This window comes from Oncorhynchus masou, chromosome 21, assembly GCF_036934945.1.
Source record: "Oncorhynchus masou masou isolate Uvic2021 chromosome 21, UVic_Omas_1.1, whole genome shotgun sequence".
NCBI classification, from domain to species: Eukaryota; Metazoa; Chordata; class Actinopteri; order Salmoniformes; family Salmonidae; genus Oncorhynchus; species Oncorhynchus masou.
Window position 1 is genome coordinate 485,001 of NC_088232.1, and position 25,453 is coordinate 510,453.

At 45.0% G+C, this 25,453-nt stretch overlaps 1 protein-coding gene across 5 annotated transcripts in view; it reads right to left on the bottom strand.

Annotated features, from left to right (window-relative positions):
- Window positions 1–25,453, bottom strand: part of LOC135507555 (type II inositol 3,4-bisphosphate 4-phosphatase-like) — a 369,267-nt gene that overhangs the window by 335,393 nt on the left and 8,421 nt on the right. For 4 of the 5 annotated variants that reach the window (XR_010450671.1, XM_064927063.1, XM_064927060.1 and 1 more), the window contains 2 exons: window positions 18,817–18,903; window positions 14,352–14,413 (listed from right to left, as the gene is read on the bottom strand). The gene's annotated coding sequence lies outside the window, so the exon portion shown is untranslated. The remainder of the gene's footprint in view (window positions 1–14,351; window positions 14,414–18,816; window positions 18,904–25,453) is intronic. The other variant, XM_064927061.1, reaches the window with a different exon arrangement.

Consider the following 25,453-nt stretch of genomic DNA (forward strand, 5'->3'; position numbering starts at 1 on the left):
ACCAAAGGGAATGACTGATATAGGGGAGGTAATCATAGAAGTGATGGAGTCCAGGTGAGTCTAATGAGGCGCAGGTGCGCGTAATGATGGTAGCAGGTGTGTGTAATGATAAGTATAATATGTTCGGTTGCGTTGTCGTCACAGTAAAAGCGTTAACAGTTTAAAGGTAGAATTGGTAGTGAGGTGATGACTAGTGTGGTTTAGGTGTGAGGAAGGAGCACATAGGCTAGTCTTCCTATAGTGCTCTCGTGTCTGAGATATTTCCACTCGTCTTTATCCCACTCACTCTGTCATACACCAACTGAATATTAAACCAGTGTAGCCTTGGAAACAAGAGATTGTAAGAGAAATTATGCCAAATAAACGCACATGCATATCCAAACACACACTTTCGAAATGTATTGTATTTCTCAACACATTGTAACTAGAGTGACAGAGCCTGGCAGAGTGGGATAAAGGAATATGACATGGCCGGATGGCAAAGCCATGAATTGCTTGATAGTTTCTATGCTACTTTCCAGCAAAATTGACTATTTGACATGAAGCGTCCAGCAAAATGCCAGCGCTCTGACAGCAAATTACTGGGATGCTGCAACATCAGACTCCAATTAATCATTTCAAAAGCTACGCTGCCTGCAGGGTGATGTCTGTCAGTCCAAACGCAGACTAGAGATGATGATTATTACAAATGACCACCTCTTAAGGCGTAGAAATCTCTTTGAAATGGGCCGTCTTAGGGAAAATATTGAAATCGTAGGGATGGAGAGAAAAGAGAGAGAGAGAAAAAAAGAGGGAGATACAGATTCAACATTTAATAGTATTTCAGCTGAAAGCAAAAGAAGGTTGCTGTCTTTTTCCCTCCCCCCATTTCCCCCATGCAGTTTCTCCTCTCTGCGCCATTTGATGTAACTCGAGCCTAAATGAGATAAAACAAGCTGACCTGACACGTTTATTTCAGCCTATCGCTCCCATCTCCCAGGCCCTTAGTCTACGCCTATACCCAATCACTAAAACACGACCAAATTGCCTTTGATATGCTTAATTTCTTGGCTTGGGTTCCATTATTTACAATAAGAGGAAAAAGCAAAATGGCTGCCACGTGTTGTGATTATAATATACATGAAAGTTCTCCTCACTACATTGAAGCAGAGAAAGTTTGTTTGAACTCGACCATGTAAATGTTGCTTTCTCCACATGTCCATAACCCAACCAGGGTTCTAAAGAGGTAGCTTGCATGGTTTATATGACACATTATTAGTATTCAATTAGCATATCAGGTAAATACACAGCAAACAAAGAATTGAGAGGTCAAAGTATTATTCCAATTGACTGTTTCATAGCACGGATGCTAAACATGCAATGATCCCTTTGGGTTTAATAATTACTTAATGAATGATGCAAAAATGAAGGTCTCTCGTCACGAGAAAAAAAAAACCCCAATGCAATTACATCAAGGTTGCTAATTGCTAATTGATGTCATAGCTCATTGACTTTTCATTGAAACTCATAACCAAGTAAAACAACGTGTGTGGCGGATTCCTAAATGTCTTTTCCGTTATGGTTAGAAGCCTGTGAGTTATGGAGGCTAGATAATGATTTAGGAGATGCCGGGAGACAAATTGACTGATGAGCAAAATGGGAGCACTGGCCCTCCACTTCAATCCCTCCCCCCTTTCCAGTGTGTGTGTGTCTCTGCGCGCGTGTCCAACCCTTCAAGGATGTGTTAATGCCTTGCGTTTAAAGGCAGTCCAATGAAGAGGGCCTTTCTCACAGGCTAATGCATCTCATTTAACACAATGGCATCTTAATGGCCGTTTGATGACAGTGTGGTGCAAGAGAGCCCCTCGACAGTCGCCGAGATCAACGGTCGCCATGGGAGCGGCGGCCGTGCCGACACCTTATCTTTTAGAGGACATGATCAAACCCCGTTCAGATCTGTGTCAGACTTGGAAATTGGTCCACCTCACAGGGGTGCTGCCCTAATCCCCCTCCCCTCCTCACTACACTTTCATCCCAAACGCTCCCCTCCTGAAAAAGTCCTTTGAAGATCCTCAGGGCCCCAAAATCAAAAGGAGACATCCTTCAACTTGAGCACATGGGGATCATTATTAATGTCCTATCCACACAACCATTACTTTCATTCTCAACCTCTCCTCTATTAAATGCAGCAAATGACCTACAGCCTTTTATTAACACTCCAATGTCTAACATGCAGGTGTTCAAAACGCAACAACCAAAGGGCTTTCTTGGACCGGATAATGAAAAGGCCCAGGTCTGCCAGAGAGATCTCACAGGCCACCCCACCAGTCTTGTCAATCTCATTGGCCCCCACCGACCAAGTCAAGATGAAAAACAGAAGAGGGCTTCACAGGGTATGAGATTGACAAGACTGGTGGGGTGGCCCATTACCCCATCCATCTCTCTCTCTTTCTCTATCCTTCTTTCCATCCCTTCCTCTCTCTTTTTCTCCTCTCTCACCCTCTCTCTCTCACCCTCTCGCTCAGACAGTGGAAAGAGGCCTCTTCTTTTCACGTGCTGTCAAAGGGGCCACCCAGACTCCCAGTGTTTCAGCAGAGATCTCTCCAGCCCGATTGGGTTTCCTGAGACAAACCGAAACAGAGGCCGGCTACTACAAAACACCATGATGGAAGACTGTGGTACTGTGTGTCTATGTGTGTTTTACTATTTTTTTCCAGGCCAAGTGTCATTTTAGGACACACTACCTGAAGTGCCTGCATGCGATTGGCCCCCCGTCCCAGACCTGATGAAAAACATAAGGGCGTTTAAATTTCACAGGGGATGAGATTAAGATAACCGCTGGGGTGGCCCATTACCCCTTCCATCTCCATCACTCCTTCCTTCCATCCTTTCCTCTCTCCCGCTCGATCCTCTCTCTCTCTCAGACAGAAGAAAGAGGACCCTCATTTCTCATGCTATCAAAGCGACCTCCTAGAGTGTTACTGGGGAGAGCTCTCCAGTCTGATTGGGTTTCCTGAGACATGCTTCTACTGATTGGTGTGTGTTGGGGGGGGGTTACACACTTTGTTTTGAAGCCCAACAGTCATTTTGGGTCACACTACTTGTGGAACCAAAAGACACACAACTAGTCCTGAAACAATCAACAAAAGACATTCTCTCTTTCTGCCCGGCACTCCCCCTTTCTGGCCGTCTCTCCCCCTTTCTGGCCGTCTCTCCCCTTTTCTGGCCGTCTCTCCCCCTTTCTGGCCTTCTCTCCCCCTTTATGTCCGTCTCTCCCTCACTCCCTCCCTCCCTCTGTGTGTATCTCTCTGTGTGAACTCAGTGTGCTCAACAGGTAAATATTAGAAGGTGTTTGAGGGCTCTGCTGTTGAGTCTGTTGTGTCTGTCTTCTAAGCTCCTCAGCCAAAGGGTCGATGGATGACAGGCAGCTCCTTAGCCAAAGGGTCAATGGATGACAGGCAGCTCCTCAGCCAAAGGGTCGATGGATGACAGGCAGCTCCTCAACCAAAGGGTCGATGGATGACAGGCAACTCCTCAGCCAAAGGGTCGATGGATGACAGGCAGCTCCTCAACCAAAGGGATGATGGATGACAGGCAGCTCTGTGTGTTTTCTTTACAGCTCACGAATAAGAGGAAATTAGACCTTCGTTGTAACCCAATGGGTTGTTGTTGTTTCACCAATGTTTTGATCGTCCACTTTTAGGACTATTTATCTTATTGTTGCATCATGCATGTCAGAGTAGTAAGCATTCAGGAGTTAGGTTAGGCCTGCAGATATTATAAATGTACTCTTAGAAGGTTGACGTGCTTCCCTGATTCAAATCCAACAGAATCAAATGAAACTTGTTAGAAGATTAGCAGGGGCTACAGGACACGAATGACTTATTAATAAGTACGTGTGATACTTAAACACATCTGAAGAAGCATGAACGCTAAAACCAAAGAGGAGTTGCAAAATAGTTTAGACTTTTACAGCAAAACGGTTCCTTTTATGATTAAAGAAAATGTTAGAATTTTTTATTTTGGTTCATATCCGTTCTGACTTCAAAAACAACATTTGCTTTGGTAACAAACAAGCAAGTTTTCACAGCACTACCAGAGACACTGGTCCCACACTAAAGACTGAAATAACAATAAATCATGTTTTTATTACAATCATGCCTTTTAATATCCTATCAATTGATCATCTGGTCGGGATAAACAAGTGGATCATTTTGCTTTTCATGTATTTCATGTAGTTTAACCCATAACTAAAGCATTTGAATGTGGATGTTTTGAAAACTACATGAGTATAGATCTGAACACAAGGCCCCAATAGTTTTCCACAGGGACCCTTGATGGATGGTCAGTCCCATAAGAAGGGAAGCCCAACTGCTTCTCTTGTCTCCATCAACACAACCATAATGTCTCAAAACCTTTCATTACGTGACTTAGGAGTTCAAAAAAAACGAAGACTCCAATGTATATCAAACTATTTGAAATCTATTAAGACAGATCCATTAAGGTCAATCAAGCGCAGGTAGCCTACATTACATGAAACAACTGAATAACGCAGGTTTAACGGATTTACTGCAGAGGACACATCCACAACATATGCACTGAACTCACAACTCCTCCTCAGAGAATTAGCGAGTGACACACAGTATGGAGGGATTGGAAAATACATTCCTCGTACAGGATTTGCAAACAAAACTTAGGAGGATTGAGTAGCTTCCGCTCGGCCCCAAAACTGCTTAGTCACCGGTATTTGCTGAGTATATGCTAATCAACCCTCTCTCTCTCTCCATTTTAAGAACAGCCCAGTCAGTTCTCACTAAGCTTTAATCCATGACGGTTCTTTCTAAACATGAGCTAATACTAGTTTCATGCCCCGGGCCTATATAGCTGGAGGGTACGCCCTGCTCCCTTTGTAGTGCACACATTTTGACCAGGGCTCCAAAGTAGTGCACTGTATAGGGAGTAGGGTCCCATTTTTACCCTGACAGTGTCGTACATTACAGAGGATATTTCATCTTGCTTTGAACTTCTCTCTCCTGCATGCTGTATTTTCTCTGCTGGACTCTTAGCGGTCTTGTTCTCTTCCTGGTGACATGCTACAACCACTAGCATTCCCTTAACGATCACTAATGTCTGAGATGCATGTCTCGCTTTAGGGCAATAATGGACTACGCTTCATTTGATAGTCCCGTGTTCATCAGATATTCACCTAGTAATAACACGGTGAAAGGGTAATTAGGTATTTCGTTGAAATTCCCAGACGTAAGCTGAATTCTTTGAAGGTAATACCAGAGTGCACGTTGTTAGATAAGTACCAAGTAAAACAGGACTGATGATATGCAAAGCTTGGGCAGCAGAAGAAGCTTCTACCAAGCTTTGAACTTGTACTGAGATCCAATGAGCTCTAAACCATCATTACGCCCCATTACTCACACCCTCTAAACAGGAGTTTGAACCTGTCAGGAGTCTGTTGTGACAGAGACAGTCGTGAACCAACAGCCTACAGTGGCCGTGACACGCTGAGACCGGCAGATGTGCTTTAATATTCGCAAACACGCTGCTTTTCCAGGTTGGAAGAGAGGCATCCTGAATCTGCCGCCACAGCAGGTTACCGAGAGCAGAGAATAACGTTCAGGGCCACTGCAAGGTAAACACCCTACATAGTGCGCTACTTTTGACCAGGACCCATAGGCTTCCCAAAGAGCTGTGGTCAAACGTAGTGCACTATGTAGGGAATAGGGTACCATTTGGGATGAAGCCTGGCTCTGTCAGCCTCCCCAGCATGAGGCTCCTGACGGCTGCCCGTCTGGTTGGCGCCACCTCGGGCACTTCTCTCTCGCACTGATGGGATTATTTATTTTTTCATCTTTAAAAAAACGCTGAGGTACTGTACCGTCCCCTTCCATGAGTAAGCACTTGAAAAGCAAACAAGGAAATGGATTTTCTCTGGATAACAGAAGGCTGGGGGAAGGTATTTGTTTTATTTAGAATTTGTTTGTGGAGTGCTTTGTGTGTGAGGTGGGTTTCAAACAGGTCGTTTTACCTTGCTTCTAAACAAAGGCCTTAATCACAAATCTATCCTCGAAACACTTGCTTGGGAGGGGAGTGGCTTTAATAACAATAAGGACACCTGAGGTGCATTCGCATGAACCAACGAAGTCTTCAAACAAGGACCCCAAAATTGCAAAAACACTTCTCAGCTCGGGTGTGTGTGGGTTTATATTTGTCCGACTGAAAACACCACACAGCCATGCACTTACTTCCAAGTCCCACACTAGCCAACACACTGCATCACATTTAGACCCTAATATTTCCCAGAAATGTAATTCCATCTAGTAGGTCTGATCTTGGGTTCATCTCAATAAGTATTTGAGGACATAATCGATCTGGAGAGTTGCCTGTCTACCCATCCACATCGCTCTGTCGAAACTGACAATTCTTCTCCACGATGAGTCTGGATTTGCCTCCTAGCCCTACGTTTTCTACAATATGGACACATTCTGACCGTTCTGATTGGTCCCAGAAACCGATGGGTTTGGCCAGAGCCTGCCTCCATCACGTTATCAACTTTGACACTCTGGATCATCTCAAACAAATCTAACCAATCAATCACTGATGAATTTGTCTTGTACAACGCCCCTCATTTTGTGGAACTGCATTCAGGGTGAGTTGTCAGGCATGAGAATGACAGGGTCTGGTCTCATCTACGGTGTCTAACTCCAATGTCCCCACTTCCTGCTAGGCCCAGTAATCCCACCTGTGTGGTGTGTATCTCTGACTACAAAGCCACCCTAAGGGGAGGGAAGGAGCCCAGAGACAGCGGTGAGATGGAGATAAGGCTTCTCCTTCCCAGTGTCCACTAATAGCATTTCTCCCTTCCCTGGCATCCCCCCTCGCCGTGGCTCTACATCAAAACGCTTTATTAATGGCTTGTCAGGTGACTTAACATTTATTTCATGTGAATTCATCTGAACGGGATTTTACAAATGGCTCAAGCGCCACGGCGTTGCTCCTGAACCTCCTTGTTGAAATAACGTGCCTTGTTTCCCCCCCGTGAATTTCAATGACGGAACGTCATGGAGCGGCCGTTACCGCAGTGGCCAGCGTTTGTTATTGTGCCCAGGGTAAAAGGAACATGAGGAATGGCTATATTTAGGGTGTTCAGAAATATCCCAGCGTGAGGTCGTTTGTTAAAAACGATAGGCATTGTCAGGGGACATTGAGGCAGATGTCCCTGGTAGACATAGTCAATTAATCTCTTGGCATAATGCGGTGAGGAGAGAAAGGCTTTCTGCACACAGACACACACACGTCCAAGCCAAACCAAGCCAATTTGACACTCACAGGCCACCATTAAAGCACACAGACACACACACATCCAATCAAAGTAAAAATGCTCAGCCAACGCTTCTACATCCTGTCCATTGCCTTAAATAACTCTTCCTCATCAAGCCGTTCAGGGTAACACTTTGAAGATGGAGGAGTGAGAGAGGGGGAAGAGAGCCAGACTGAAGGAGCATGCCAACAGGAGATGCTAACAAGATGCATCTGTAGAAGAGATCTCCCCTAAACCTAAGTGAAGCCGACAGGGTCTCTCTCGGCAGGATTTACGGTCACCCATTATTTCATTTTGTGAATACCAAGTGTTCCCCTGCATTGGCACTTCCAGAAAGAAGGCCTGGTGTGCTGACACAAATTGATTTTGGGAGCCAGGAGACAATCTATTTCCCTCTAAGCTGATAGGGGGGAGGAGGATGAGAGAGAGAGAGAGAGGGGGGGGGAGGATGAGGGGGGGGAGAGAGAGAGAGAGAGAGAGAGAGAGAGAGAGAGAGAGAGAAAGAGAGCGGGAGAGCGGGAGAGCAAGAAAGAGAGATAGCGAGAAAGACAGAGTGAGCGAGCGAGAAAGAGAGAAAGACAGAGAGAGAGGTGGGATGGAGAGAGTGGTGAGGAAGGGCTAGATAGAGGGTTCTAGGAAGACTGATGGAGGTGGCTTGGCAGCTACTTCCCATCTCTAAAGACTAACACTGTTGCAGATCCCATCTGTGATAACTGAATTTAAATCTGTATGTATGTATGTATGTATGTATGTATGTATGTATGTATGTATGCTTTGCATTCTCTTTATATAACTGCAGAGCTACCCACACATTGAGGAGATGCGCCAGGCAGCAGAATATGATCAACTTTGTATTAATGCGAATTAATTAGTGATCTGTAGTCGGCGCGAGAAGAGCATCCTTCCTTCCTGAGTCCTCGGTACAAAGCAAGTTCTTTTTTTGTTTGTTGGTTAATTAGAATAGAGCTCCTGCGGTTTGGATTCCAAATCATCATGGAGGGAACTGCCAAAGTTATCATCCCTTTCATTTAGTTAGCAAACACGTTAGCAAACACCCTCATAATTGTAAGACTTCACTTTGATTTGAAGCTAAATATCAATTCACTTCTTTTAAATGTATTGCTGTTTAAAAAGGGATGGGCAGAAAAGGGATGGGCAGAAAAGTGAATGGTAAATCCACATGACCCCGTAGGTAAAACAAGACCGACAATACATTTGTCCCTCAAGTTGGACATCCCGGTCTTACTAATGAGGTATTTAGTGCCAGTGCGTTCTCAAAATAAGTCCCACGGGAAGGCCCTTCTGGGTTTGGGGAAGAAAAGTGCCTAGAGACCGAGAGGTGCGGCAATACTTCATATTGACAGGGAGAATTAATAGTGAGAGAATGTCCATTATGTCCATTGAGGTTGTTTTAACAGAGGAACTAATCTCTTCTGCTTCTCTGTCTCCCTCCGTTCTTCCCAAAGGGAAGATAGTGTGTCTGGTCCGTCGCCCACGGAGCCTGCGGCAAACTCCAACTTTTACAATGAACGACTTAGATGATTTATTGCCTGGACTTGGCTGTGGAAAACTGTCAAAATGACTGGCGGCCACTTTCTAGGCAGAATCATGTGGGTGTTTTTGTTTTCTCTTCTAAAAGACGTCTGCCAACACTAATGGAATCTAAAAAGGAAACGCTGGAAAAGGGGATTTGACAGAAACTAAGAAAAATGAGTCTCGAGTTATTTTTTTGCCATTCGTCAATGTGTTCCGGACTGCCTCCTTTCCTTTCCTACCGTTTAATGCCAACTTGTCTTCTGAAGCGGATATTTCATACAGAGGCTTGAGCGAGGCTCGCTTCTCCACATAACTCCCCAAAGACCAGCACCCCTGTTATCATCCAAACACACACCTGGTAAATGTAGGATCCATGATAACAGAGCCTTTTTGGATCATCTCATTGAGACTTGTGAATATTCATAAGTGGGGGTGACGGTAATCTCCTGTGAGGACCAATCTGTGATCAACAGCTTCTGTCTGTCAATGTCAATGACAACAGGATGCTCTGGGGACATTGTTAGCTTTCCATTGTGAGACATGAGTTGCATTCCAACGCTCAACACTCAATCCAAACAAAGCCACAGTCCTATTGAGAAGAATTCAAAATGACCTCTTTCAATATGGCAAGTTTTCTTCTTTGCCAGCCTTACCAAGTTTATTCAATTTAAGAAGTTCATGTTAGAACTATGACAAGACTTTGGATAAACAATGTAGTATCCCACAATATTTCCGTCATCTTCCCAAACCAACCTTCCAAGTCAGTGAGCTTCCATTAACTGCTAAAACAGAATTCTTGAGAAAGATTCTGAGACTTGTACACTGTAAAAAGTAATTAGTTCGGGCCTCCGAGTGGTGCAGCGGTCTAAGGCACTACATCGCAGTGCTAGAGGCATCACTACAGACCTGGGTTCGATCCCAGGCTGTATCACAACTGGCTGTGATTGGGAGTCCCATAGGGTGGCGCACAATTAGCCCAGCGTCATCCGGGTTAGGGAGGGTTTGGCCGGGGGGGGCTTTACGTGGCTCATCGTGCTCTAGCGACTCCTTGTGGTGGGCCGGGCGCCTGCAGTCTGGCCTCAGTCGTCAGTTGAACAGTCGTCAGTTTCAGGTCGTCAGTTTCCTCCGACACATTGGTGCAGCTGGCTTCCGGTTTAAGCGGGCGGGTGTTAAGAAGTGCGGTTTGGCGGGTCATATCTCGGAGGATGCATGGGAGTTGCAGCGTAAAATAAAAAAAACATTTAGTTCAACTAACAAAAACTGTTTGTGGAAACTTCGTTGCTTAGAACTGAGTTACCCAACTCCAAGTATTCCAGTGTCCAAGAAATAATATAATAAAGTAACATCGTCACTGTCACGATCGTTATAAGGAGTGGACCAAGATGCAGCGTGGTATGTTTACATCCTTTATTTTTGGAATAGAAAACTTTAAAGAACAAAACAACAAAACGAACAAATGAAACGTGAAGCTAATATGATGCTCACAGGCAACTATACATAGACAAGATCCCCCCAAAGCACAATGGGAAAATACTTAAAATGATCCCCAATCAGAGACAACGATAAACAGCTGCCTCTGATTGGGAACCATACTGGGCCAACATAGAAATATAATTCACCTAGATAACCCACCCTTAAATCTCACCCGACCTAACCAACATAGAGAATAAAAGCTCTCTATGGTCAAGGCGTGACAGTCACCCATATGGTTATCTTTTCAAAGTTGTAAATACTTAACTGTTTTGTGTTCTATTAACTTTTTTTACACTAAATTTCATGTATGTATTCTGAACCATAACCATTGAAGTTAATTGAACATGAATATTTGTATATTTGTATATATGTAGTGAACGTAAAATTGAAGGGTCACTTCTACTTAAATGTTTTAACCTTTAATACTATTTGTAAGTAGTAGGTTGTTTTGATCAGTAATTTTCCCCACAACATGCTGCTGCTACCCCCGTGCTTCACGGTTGGGATGGTGTTCTTCGGCTTGCAAGCCTCCCCCTTTTTCCTCCAAACATAACTATGGTCATTATGGCCAAACAGTTATATTTTTGTTTCATCAGACCAGAGGACATTTCTCCAAAAAGTGCGATCTTTGTCCCCATGTGCAGTTGCAAACCATAGTCTGGCTTTTTTATGGCGGTTTTGGAGCAGTGGCTTCTTCCTTGCTGAGGGGCCATTCAGGTTATGTCGATATAGGACTTGTTTTACTGCGGATATAGATACTTTTGTACCTGTTTCCTCCAGTATCTTCACAAGGTCCTTTGCTGTTCTTCTGGGATTGATTTGCACTTTACGCACCAATGTGCATTAATCTCTAGGACAGAACGCGTCTCCTTTCTGAGCGGTATAACGGCTGCGGGGTCCCATGTTGTTTATACTTGCATACTATTGTTTGTTCAGATGAACGTAGTGCCTTCAGGCGTTTATAAATTGCTCCCAAGGATGAACCAGACTTGTGGATTTCTTTTCTTGGTTGATTTCTCTTGAAATACATCCACAGGTAAACCTCCAATTGACTCAAATGATGTCAATTAGCCTATCAGAAGCTTCTACATTTACATTTACATTTAAGTCATTTAGCAGACGCTCTTATCCAGAGCGACTTACAAATTGGGCCATAACATCATTTTCTGTAATTTTCCAAGCTGTTTAAAGGCACAGTCAACTTTGATTACGTTAACTTCTGACCCACTGGAATTGTGATCCAGTGATTTATAAGTGAAATAATCTGTCTGTAAACAATTGTTGAAAAAAATTACTACACAAAGTAGATGTTAACAAACTATGGTTTTGGCAAGTCTGTTAGAACAAGAAATTTGTGGAGTGGTTGAAAAACGAGTTTTAATGACTCCAACCTAAGTGTACTGTATGTAACCTTCCGACTTCAACTGTATATCATTGAGTTAATGTAGACGCATGCAAACACGGCCTCTTTGTTGTTTTCTTGAGTAAGGCAGCTCAAAAATGCAGATGTTTCAGCCTAGCTCAGTGCTTTCTGTGGTGGTGGTGAAAGCCAGCAGAAAATACAGAGCGTTGCGCCATGATTGGCTTAGTGTTCTGTCACTCATGGGGACACTACGTCACCGCCAAGTCTAGGGGTAGAGCTCTAAAATTCTGTCCCCTTGGGTGCTGCCAAAGTGTTAAGTTAGAAGTGCACATCCAAAAAGGCTCAAGGTCATAGGCCACAGATAAAATGACATCAAATCACGTTATATCTACAGTAGCTTTGATTGGACTGATCATGTCAACATCATACTTTCAAAATCAAGTCGACAATCTACTAGTAAATCCTATTTAATCCTTGTCATATGAAGATAACTACTGAAGAGAAATTATAGATAAAATGTATCGGTGCTCATCGGCCATTGGACATAAACATTACACAATGTTTATGTCCAGTTGGAAATCGCAAATTCAACAATGAGTGGTTTGGAAAGAATCCGTAGCTATCTGCAAGCATTGCAAATCAATCATTAGTCTGCTATTCAGTGGAGTGGCTGTGAGGTCCCAAGTCTACGATTAAGGGTCTCTTTTCCTAGTTAAAAATGATAAATATTCAACATTGGCCGTGCTGTCAATGAAGCATGATTTGTGCCGTGCTCAAAACAACTGTTAACTCAGAACTGCAAATTCTGATTTTAGTGAGTTCAAGACAACTGGTAACTCGGGAAAAACGAGCTATGACTGGGAAAATATGTTTTGAACTTTCATCCAACTGGAAATTGTAAGTCGGGAACTCAGGCCTCTTTCTAGATTTACGACCTAAAGATCAGTTCCCAGTTGTCTTGAAAGCACGATAAATCCAGAGAATGCCAGATTTGATGCCACAATTTGCCACGAAGGACCTCCGTGCCACCTTCCTGTTCAAGTGAACAAAGCACAACAAGGTGAGTCCAAAAATGTCTTGTATGCTGCTGCATAAATTATGTAATATGCTTGGGAGATAGTATTGCTTTCTTAGCTACAGCATACACAAGTGTATGTTGTGTAGTAAGCTGTTAGTAGCCAATGTGCCTCACTCTATTTTCACCTCTTATTTTCACCTACTGTTCTGACTTGGTGGTTCACATGTAGCCTATAACCTGTTTTTGAGAAATGTAATCATTGAAAATTGTAAGAGCTTTCATTGTTTGCTTATATGCCCCCTTTATTTATCCACTGGTTCTGAATTGGTGTACAGGGAGAACACTGTAAGAACAGCCCATGTTTTGAATTCTGTCGATGTACATTTCAAAAGTGCTGAACAAATAGTTATATTGACTACTTCTGTCCTAGCTTGCTCATTGATGTCTTAATCAAAATCACGGATTGCCTCTTATCCGCTCAACGTTCCCTTATGCCATAGTCAGTAGAAACCACGTTTGTTTTAGCAAGTCAGCCATATCAGCTATGTTTTTTTAAAGGCAGTAAATGAGGCTGAATTAACTGTTTCACTGCCAGACAAGGTTCCGCTGATACCCAGGTGTAGCAGTGGTATAGTGCAATTAATGTATTGTTTAGTGTTGTGTAGTGGCATGCATCCCACATGCACGCCACTGAATGTAAGCATGCCAATCACCACTGACTGTAAGCATTAAAGAATGCTGCATTAGCCACAGTCATTAAGAGTGGTACACATGACCTTGTTGATGGTGGGAATGGCTTGTCTCTTTATTGAACATCAATTTGTCCGACGGTTTTAATATCCGTTCATCATGAACAATTACATAACAAACCGCTTAATACTATTTTAGAAATATACTTCACATATGCATACAACATTGTGTGAAAGTATCAGTCTAAAAATGTTAAATTACCCACAATCCTCTAAAAACAGCCCCAAATGACACTGTTAAGTATTCAGAATTGTATCTCAGCACTACACAGATAGTGTTTTTTACTCAAATATCAGTGTCTGACTACTACTTTATTTTAAGTAAAGACGTAAAATGTGATAAAATCAAGTAAGAACAACTTATTTAATAAAGGTTAGATTGACTTTAAAATATTAAATAACCATAACTTGTAATAACTAAACTTTAGATTTGCAGAACAAATAAAAAGTTTACTCAATAACGTAAAACTTGTCAACAGTTCTCAAAAACGTTAAGCGAAAAGAGATCTTATTGAGATAGTTAGTACCACTTATATGGTTTGAGTTCACCTGACCATTGGAGATGTTTGAGTAGCCACTGCTCAATTTCTTTAATGAATTAGGCAGTAACTTTTCACAGTGCATTCTACTATGATGAACTCAAAGGACTTTTATGCAACGATCACATATAAATAGGCTGTCAGTCACATTAGAATTAAGTCATAAATGTTTATTAATGAGCGCATAAAAGTCTGTCGGGCTTTTATGCATCAGACCTTATTTTCAAGTGATTCTTAATGAAGCAGGCTTTTGCCACAGTGTTTAATACAGAGTCGTACAGTTACAAATGGTGGCCAGATCATCACTCTGAACAGAACTAGAACAAAACACTGCTAGAGAAAGAAAAGATGGCTGCCGTACCTTGTTTGTGGTCGAAGCTAATGTTGACATGAAGGTCGCCACGTACACCTTGCATTCTAAACCTGCCTCGGGAAACAGGAGAAAGCATTTCATTTAACCCAATCCCCTTTACAACATATTCAAACATTTAATTAAGACCACATACTGTACCTCTGACTCACTGAAACCACATACCTCGGACTCGCTGAAAGTTCATGACAGCAGACCTAGCTGTCATGTGTCTCTCTGTGTAGCTTCATGGGAATTTTGTATCCGAGGATAAATTCTAGGCTATGTAGGTATGATGTACTAGTAGAGCATCTGTATACTATTCTCCACCAACACTACATATGTGGCTCTATGACAAGAGAGGGACATAGTGGTTTGGTTTAGTTATGAGGTTAACAACCCTAGGGAGATGGAGGTGATGCTGTGACTAGAATAAGGTCACACAATACAGCGGATATGAGAAAGTAGGGGAGTAGCCACAGAAAGAAAGTGGGTGGGAGTTAAATGAAGAGATAGAGATAGAGACAGAGAGACAGAGAGAGACAGAGAGAGACAGAGAGAGACAGAGAGAGACAGAGAGAGACAGAGAGAGACAGAGAGAGACAGAGAGAGACAGAGAGAGACAGAGAGCCAGAGAAAGAGCTAGGGAGGGAGCGAGGGAGCGAGGGAGCGAGGGAGGGAGGGAGGGGAAACCAATGAAGTCGGCCAGTAACAGCTTGAAGATTTGGTAAAGAATTAAATAGAAACTTCAGAAGGGGGAATTTGACAACTCCATAGTGTTCCCTCCTTAATGATTTGATGATAAGGCCATCTGTTTTATCTGCAATGAATAAACCATGACAAGCAGTGCTGTTGCGCTCCATAAAAATGTACATAATGCAACATAGTTTAGAAAGACACTAAAGGATGTAAAAAGAAAGACATTTGTATGTAAAACAACATAATGCTATCTAACAGCATGAGAGACAGTGTACACTCAGTAGCCTTTGGCAACAATTATCACACCATTAAAATACAGCATGCCATGTTCACGGTCTCTGCCATTGTGTCCAAATGGGATAACACATTTCATCTGACTAAGACAGTGCATACGAGAAAGTAGGCGGGTGGTTGGGAGTTAGAGAGAGAGTTAGAGAGAGAGAGAGAGAGACAGAGAGAGACAGAGAGAGACAGAGAGAGACAGAGAGAGAGACAGAGAGACAGAGAGAGACAGAGAGAGACAGAGAGAGACAGAGAGAGACAGAGAGAGACAGAGAGAGACAGAGAGAGACAGAGAGAGACAGAGAGAGAGACAGAGAGACAGAGAGAGACAGAGAGACAGAGAGAGAGACAGAGAGACAGAGAGAGAGACAGAGAGACAGAGAGAGAGACAGAGAGACAGAGAGAGACAGAGAGAGAGACAGAGAGAGACAGAGAGAGACAGAGAGAGACAGAGAGAGACAGAGAGAGACAGAGAGAGAGAGAGAGAGACAGAGAGAGACAGAGAGACAGAGAGAGAGACAGAGAGACAGAGAGAGACAGAGAGAGAGACAGAGAAACAGAGAGAGAGAGAGAGAGACAGAGAGAGACAGAGAGAGAGACAGAGAGAGACAGAGAGAGAGACAGAGAAACAGAGAGAGACAGAGAGAGAGACAGAGAGAGACAGAGAGAGAGACAGAGAAACAGAGAGAGACAGAGAAACAGAGAGAGACAGAGAGAGAGACAGAGAGAGACAGAGAGAGAGACAGAGAAACAGAGAGAGACAGAGAAACAGAGAGAGACAGAGAGAGAGACAGAGAGAGACAGAGAGAGAGACAGAGAAACAGAGAGAGACAGAGAAACAGAGAGAGACATAGAGAGAGACAGAGAGACAGAGAGAGAGACAGAGAGAGACAGAGAGAGAGACAGAGAAACAGAGAGAGACAGAGAAACAGAGAGAGACAGAGAAACAGAGAGAGACAGAGAGAGACAGAGAAACAGAGAGAGACAGAGAAACAGAGAGAGACAGAGAGAGCGAGAGATGCTTTGCCTCAGAAACCATTGAAGTCCGCCAGTAACAGCTTGAAGATTTCTTAAAGTATTAAATAGAAACTTGAGGAAGAGGGAATGTGAAAACTCAATAATTTTCCCTCCTTAAAAATTCCCAATGCAGCCATTTTTATATCAATATCAAATCATTTGAGGGCACAAGTGAGCACCTTACTGTAATAGATGTCCATTGAAATGGGCAAAAATAGCTTTTAGGCAAAAAAAACGGTTTGTCAAGAAAGGATTTTGCTCGGACTGTCTGGGAGTGTTCTGAGTGGGGAGTGGGAGACTGAAAACAAACTATTGGCAGAGAGGTTTGGAACTCTTTGTTATTGGTCTAATAACTCATTTACTTCATGGTGATGTCACCATGGAAAGCCGAAACTCTCGCCCATGCAAACCTGCTAATTAGAAGGTCCTGTGTAGATTATATTTTCAACCAGGAAATAACTATCAGAAAAAAACATGAATCACATTTTTTCCACACTTCTACAGTGTTAGTTTCATCAGCTGTTGTACAACATGATACACAACGAAGGGTAAACAGAATGTTGATTGCAGCGGGCCTTTAATGATAAGACATCTGTTTTATCTGTAATGAATCAACCATGGCAAGCACTGCTGTTGCGCTACGACAACATTAACATAATGTAACATTGGGCTTTAGAAAGATAATAGATTATGTAGGAAGAAATCCATCTCATGTATAAGACTACAGGAAAACATGTTGTGTACAGATGGTAAAGTAGCCCTTAAAACAACAGCACGTCATGACTCATGAGTGTTTCAGAATCTCTGCAGTTGTTTTCCAAATGGGATAACCCACTTTATCTGGCTGAGAGAGATACAACATGGCATCAAGGATTGTCAAGCCACCTGAGCCAGTGCTCAGGAAAACAGTATCCAACCACACGTGACATATAATTAATAACCACATAACACGACAACGGGGCATCTCTTCAGTCAGAGTGGTCTCCCTTTAAATCTCACAGTCACCAATCTCCCATCCAATACGTGAATCCGCTTTGGTTAAAAACGTTCCCCACCCTTTGATAACGAGCTACCACGCCGCAAATTGCGCCACCCGCAATTAAGGATCCGTCACGACAAAGACGTTAACATCCAGACTGTGCAGCACGTGTACTTCCTGTCCGTATGATTAAACCTCTGGTTTACCGAACGCTGCGTCTTCCACTGGCTCGCTATCGAGGCCCGTTGATTAACCAGAGGACCTGGGTTTTATTTGGAAGGGGCCCACTTGTCTTTCTCTACCCCATGTGCTCAAGTACTATTCACTGCAGGGGCAATTAATTAAACACCAGTCAACTGTGAATAATATATGAACCGCCATGATATCCCTCCTGAATACCCCGTCATTTTACGTGGCGGCCGTCGCTTCTTTAAGAAATAAAGAAGCCCGGGAGGGATACAGAGAAAGAGCGGATGGAAACTGGAAAGGAGGAGGAGGAGAGGTGGAGAAACACAACGCCAGCATGCAAATGTTCTCATCCATCTTGCCGAGTGCGGGTTTATCTGATCCTAGTGATGCAGTCCATCTCTGTCGACAGACGACACTTAGACAACCTGCTAGCTATAAACCCGGATGCTAATGGCACTGGCTACCAAATGCTAAGGGGAAAACTCACTCATCCGAGTGGGTTAGCATCTTGCGCACTCTTACAACCCACGGCTTAATCCCTATTGCCACAGTCCCACTGTATCATTGAGTCAGCCTGAGTGAGTTAGTGGTGCAAGGGATTATGAGGTAAAGGACATCGGGTGACCGCTGTACCGGCCAGGGGGCAAAAGGCATCCAGAGACGTTCTTACAACCTGCTTCTACACTCGCGGTTGCCGTTGGAGGGTACGGGAGAATACAAGCCACTTAAATGTGGGTTCCAGAACCCACCACAACACCAGAACACGGCACTGGTGGCCTGACCACTGTCCAGGTCAGAACACTTTCATTACATGTAGAAACTGAAAATCTGGAAATGACTAGAGCACATCGGAGAGTGGAATGACATGGCAGAATGGAAGCTACAGTAGTAATGACACTGTTGTTGGAAACACTCCAAACCAGGGAAGATGACCAGGGACTGAGTTGAGGCAGGACTTTGATAGAGCCAGGGACATGTAAGACTATTAGTTTTGCATCTTACCAGCAACAAATGAAGCCACTACTGCACAAATGGACTCACCTTGCAACTCTATGTGAAATGTACAACCGTCTTTATACAAAGGATGATGGTTGCAGCAGTGTAGTGGACTTTTTCAATGTTTTCCAATGCAGGAAATATCACACAAACCCTGGCACAGTAATGCACATCTGCATGCTGATAGGTCCGTGCACCTCTACATAGAAATGTACACACGCCCCTCACGTCGGCTTCAAATTCTGCCACAAGATTCACCAACACACTGTCACAATCACACACACTCAGCAGATTCACAAAATAAACTTCTCCTACCTGGTTTCAAAGGACGTCTCCAGGAAGACAAAAAGCTTGCGTCCGTCCCTCTGCGTGTGTGTCCGGCCTCTCGGTCTTGTCGATGTGCTATTGATGGAGAGGAGAACACGGAGGTAAACAGACAGCTTCACACAGAGCACCTCTAGGCACTGCACTAGTTACTCTACAGATCTATGTTGCTGTGTTTACAGTACAGACAGAGATTCTGAGGACAATGTCAACAGCAGCAGCAAGAGCAGCTGTCCTATAGCCTGGCTGGCTGACTGGACAAAACCACCCGCTTGGAGTGGAGAAACACACTGCCAGGGAAAGGTCAGGGGGCAGCCCCTGCAGACCGGAGGGAGGGGCGAGGGGGGAAGCGAGGGAGAGACAGAGGAGAGAGGAGGGGAAAGGGGGATTGTTAACGATTGGTGCCCTGGTAGTGGCGCGGCGGCGAGGGAGCGAGGGGAGCATTGGGGTTGGACCGGCAGGCGTGCAGCTGAACACCAGAGAGGTTCCCAGATGGCTGTGTGGGTTCGCTGCAGCTCTGGCAATGTGGTGACTGCAGCACAAACTAACTTTATTTTCATTGGCTCCTGCTGCCTCTGTCCAGAGTAGAGATAGATGGCTCCTTCTTGAGCCATGGAATGTGTGTGAGAGAGAGAGGAGCGAAGGGGGGTGGTTGACATGCTGCTCTTGTAGAGGGCACCACACTAGGGAATGTTTTGTATGTGTGTGTGTGTGTGTGTGTGTGTGTGTGTGTGTGTGTGTGTGTGTGTGTGTGTGTGTAATAGCGCACAGCTATGTAAAATTCATAAGCTCTCCTTTGGCAGCGGCAAAGGAATCAGTAAAGATGGAGCACGCACACACACACACAGAGATTATTTTTCAAGTGTTGCTTGTTGAAAATGTCTTTAAACATTTCCTGTCTGTAACCCTTTTAGAGAGGCAGAACTAGAAATGGAATCCATAGACCTGTTATCACATATGGGAGAAGTGATGTTTACCAACCAGATGGGAATCAGGACGGAATCATTTGGAGTATTCCACTGACCACAGCTTTCTCACTGTGCTCTGCATTCAACCAAGCATTTCTACCCAATCTATTTCTATGCAGATGATGCAACTGTACTTGGAGGGGCAATGTGTCCTGGGAGACATTTCACCATACCCACCTCTCTCTGCGTCATTTCCCAAACAAAGTGCTTAAGAAGCAAACAAATCCCGTCGGACTCCCTCTTACCCCTTCACTTCCCTTTCCTAATAAATCAGCATCATTGACCACTGGACAGACTCCAGCTTTAAAATGTGTTTTTACCACAGGCAGCTAAGGACGCATACAATGTATCACTCAAAGTTCCTGGGGCCGGGCATTTCACAGATACTTTGCCAGGCCAAGTGTTTAACTGCTTTTGTTGTGGGGCGGCCATAACTGGAGAATATGCGCTCACTACCTCATGGATATGATTTATATACATACTATAAAGTAATATAGATTGCTCTCTTTCTGTTCCAGATGTTGTTGTTTTTTGAGGACCTGTAGTGTCTGGAGAGATGCCTAGACAGAAATACAAGGATTCATGTACACACAAGCAAGTGTATATGCAGATACATACAACGAATACACGCACACAAATGCACATACACTGACGCCAGGTTGCACACACAGACACACAGACACACACAGACATGTGTCCACACACACAGACACGTGTCCACACACACACACACACACACACACACACACACAGTGTCCACACACACACACACACACACACACACACACACACACAGACACAGACATGTGTCCACACACACACACACACACAGACATGTGTCCACACACACACACACACACAGACATGTGTCCACACACACACACACACACACAGACATGTGTCCACACACACAGACATGTGTCCACACACACACACACAGACACAGACATGTGTCCACACACACACACACACACACACACACACACACAGACATGTGTCCACACACACACACACACAGACATGTGTCCACACACACACACAGACACAGACATGTGTCCACACACACACACACACACACACACACACAGACATGTGTCCACACACACACACACACACACACACACAGACATGTGTCCACACACACACACACACACAGACATGTGTCCACACACACACACACACACACACACACACACACACACACACACACACACACACACACACACACAGACATGTGTCCACACACACAGACATGTGTCCACACACACACACACAGACATGTGTCCACACACACACACACACACACACACACACACACACACACACACACACACTCACACACACACACAGTGTCCACACACACACACAGACACAGACATGTGTCCACACACACACACACACACACAGACATGTGTCCACACACACACACACAGACATGTCCACACACACACACACACACACACACACACACACACAGACATGTGTCCACACACACACACACAGACACACACACACACGTGTCCACACACACACACACACACACACACACACACACACACAGACATGTGTCCACACACACACAGACATGTGACAACACAGACACAGACATGTGTCCACACACACACACACACACACACAGACACGTGTCCACACACACACAGACATGTGACAACACACACACACAGACATGTGTCCACACACACACACACACACACACACACAGACACAGACATGTGTCCACACACACACAGACATGTGACAACACACACACACACAGACATGTGACCACACACACAACCTTGTTGCATTAGAATGTTTTGATTATCATTTTTGATTTATCGAATATTAAAACATACAATCTACCTGCTGTGAAGCCACTCAACATTTACATTACATTCAGTCATCTAACAGACTCCCATCCAGAGCCACACACAGGAGCAACCAGGGTCAACGCCATGCTCAGGGGCACCTCGACAGAACGCTCAAAACGGGGACCCGAACCAATGTCCTATCGGTCACCGGCCCAAGCTCCCAACCACCAGGCCACCAACCATCCAAGATCTCAAACCCCCCCACAAAAAAAACTTTTCCTAACATTTCCCCCACCCAAGCCACAGTCTCACAATGCACCAACAAAAAGAAAAAAGAAAAATAGAAATTAAAAAAGAAATCAACAATGCAAAAAATAAAAAGGACAACGAAAGCAAAATAGCAAGACCAGCTCAATACGCTTGAGTACTATTTACATGTGTGTATGCACATGTGTGCGTTTGAATGCGAGTGTGTGTATATGCATGTGTAGACGCGTACAAGCACCTGCGTGGCATCGGCATCGGCCTCAGGCAAACAGGCATCGGATGTAACAGCGTTGCCCCTCTCTGTTGCATTAGGAGTTACTCTTGCTTGTCATGTCCTGGCAGTCTAGGAGTGAAGACTGTGAAGTGGATGGCAGCGGTTCAAAAGTGTGTGGAGAATGACTGAGCATGTTTCTCTCCCTCCATCTGCCGCCCTGATTAGATTAAACCATTCCTCAATTGATTGTAACGGGACTGTCAAAAGAAAATATCTTCCATAACTGTCTACCGGGTGAAATATACGTGTAGAATGTGTTAGTGAGATAAAGCAGAAAATCAAATCAGCAGATGTCACAAAGTTATCTTGTTGTATTGTACAGTACTCTTAGTCCAAATAGATGATGCAATAATGATGTCAGTAGTTCCATCTTTAACCGAAGGACAACGCTGCTTTAAAATATCTCACTTATGTCTCTCTCGCTCTCTCCGAGACAAACAATTATTGCCTCCAGAATTTTTACAACAACAACTCCCAGCACTTCTTCCAAGGCCGGCGAAAAGCCAAGTAAACATGCATCAAAGCTTGAAAAGTTAAATTTTAAGAACATGTCTGAGTAGTAGGCTTCTGGTTGCTGCAGCCAAGACTGGTGATTACATTGAGGATTGAGAATTAATAGGAGAGACAGGCAGAGCCTCGGAGAACACACACACACACACACACACACACACAGAGAGAGAAACGAATAAGTGATGTCTTAATGTAATGACTGTGTAATGATGATTAGACTGAATTACCACTTTTTACAAAGTCCTTCACTCGTGGTTGGCCATTCTGGGTTGGCTGTCTTGTTCCTCATAACATAAGCCCCTCTGCCAACCCCACACTGCTGAACACACAGAACCAGACAGACATCCCATGTCTTGTTTGAGGAGGGAGTGGGTGGGCTGTCTGGGTTGCCTGAGGGCAGGCTTCTTCATCTTACCGACTTCTTCATCTTTTGTTTTACCCTTATTTTACCAGGTAAGTTGACTGAGAACACATTCTCATTTACAGCAACGACCTGGGGAATAGTTACAGGGGAGAGGAGGGAGATTAATGAGCCAATTGTGAACTGGGGATGATTAGGTGACCGTGAAGGTATGAGGGTCAGATTGGGAATTTAGCCAGGACACCAGGGTTAATTAACACCCCTACTCTTACGATAAGTGACATGGGATCTTTAGTGACCACAGAGAGTCAGGACATCCGTTTAACGTCCCACCCGACAGACCGCACCCTACACAGGGCAATGTCCCCAATCACTGCCCTGGGGCTTTTGGATTCATTTGTTTAGACCAGAGGAAACTGTGCCTCCTACTGACGCTCAAACACCACTTCCAGCAACATCTGTTCTCCCATCCAGGACCAACCCTGCATAGCTGCTTAGCTTCAGAAGCAAGTCAGCAGTGGGATATAGGGTGGTATCCTGCTGGCATACCATTCGACTAACAGAGGTGGAAAGCGTGTGCGCACGCAGGCATAGGTGTGTGTGTGTGTGTGTGTGTGTGTCTGTGTGTGTGTGTGTGTGTGAGAAAGTGAGAAGAAGAATGATCAAGAGATAAGACAGGGATAGCAGCATTGAGTCTCTTCACCCCAAGCACAACTAGGATCTATTTTGAAAAGAAACTAACCACAGAGAAAAAGATCCCTATTCCGCTGATGGGCTGTGGCGGCCCAATTATAGATGTCATCCATTTACATAAGGCTTCAAGAAGAGTGGAAAACTAATTAAATTATTAATTCATTCCGCTTCCGTTTGTTGGTAAATAACCAATGTGGTTGAGGAGAGGAGAGAATGAATGGTACAGATTAAACATAGAAAAACCTGGCCTGACAACAGTGACAGAATGAGAATGGGACAGGAAGGAAGTCACACACTGACAAAAATAAAATCGTTCCGCATCAACAGCGTTTTTAGAGAGCCCTCAATGGGGCTTTCACAGCTGATCAGCCTCTCGTTTCGGAAAGAACGCGCCCCGCTCAAAGTGAACTGCTGATCCACTTTAAAACTTTGACAAGCCCTATTACACAGACGGATGGGTATTTGCTGCGGAGCCCGAGCTGCGATCACCAGCCGTCTGTCTCCTACCGCTGCGCACCGGGCTGCGTTCACCAGCCGTCTGTCTCCTACCGCTGCACACCGGGCTGCGTTCACCAGCCGTCTGTCTCCTACCGCTGCGCACCGGGCTGCGTTCACCAGCCGTCTGTCTCCTACCGCTGCCCACCGGGCTGCGATCACCAGCCGTCTGTCTCCTACCGCTGCACACCGGGCTGCGTTCACCAGCCGTCTGTCTCCTACCGCTGCGCACCGGGCTGCGTTCACCAGCCGTCTGTCTCCTACCGCTGCCCACCGGGCTGCGATCACCAGCCGTCTGTCTCCTACCGCTGCGCACCGGGCTGCGTTCACCAGCCGTCTGTCTCCTACCGCTGCCCACAGGGCTGCGTTCACCAGCCGTCTGTCTCCTACCGCTGCCCACCGGGCTGCGTTCACCAGCCGTCTGTCTCCTACCGCTGCCCACCGGGCTGCGTTCACCAGCCGTCTGTCTCCTACCGCTTCCCACCGGGCTGCGTTCACCAGCCGTCTGTCTCCTACCGCTGCCCACCGGGCTGCGTTCACCAGCCGTCTGTCTCCTACCGCTGCGCACCGGGCTGCGTTCACCAGCCGTCTGTCTCCTACCGCTGCCCACAGGGCTGCGTTCACCAGCCGTCTGTCTCCTACCGCTGCCCACCGGGCTGCGTTCACCAGCCGTCTGTCTCCTACCGCTGCCCACCGGGCTGCGTTCACCAGCCGTCTGTCTCCTACCGCTGCCCACCGGGCTGCGTTCACCAGCCGTCTGTCTCCTACGTTCACAGACACTCATGGGCTGCTAAAAGCAGCACCAGTTAACTCCTATCTGATGTGTCTGCTTTATCAACACAAGTTGCTGTGCTGTGCCCTCCCCCCTCCCCCTCCCGAGCACTAATAATCAATAATGCAGCTGGAGCTGTCATTCACTAGGACAATGCTGCACTGCTCAGACAAAATGGCCGCCACTGGGCCACAACATTCTCTCACTGGGGGAGGAAAGATGCACTGATATGGGACTTATCTTTCTGTTTATTCACATGAAGATGATTTGAATAAAGGGAGGGTAAAGTATTTGAAAATAACCTGCGCTGAGCAGTACTCAGCCAAGATGGCCACCTTCAGGGCAACGTTCTCTCACTGGGGAAGATAAGTCCCATATCAGTGTACTTATCTGTTCATTCACATGAAGATGATTTGAATAAAGGAGTTGGACATTTGGAAAAGGATCTGCACTTAGCTAAAATGGCCGTCACCGGGA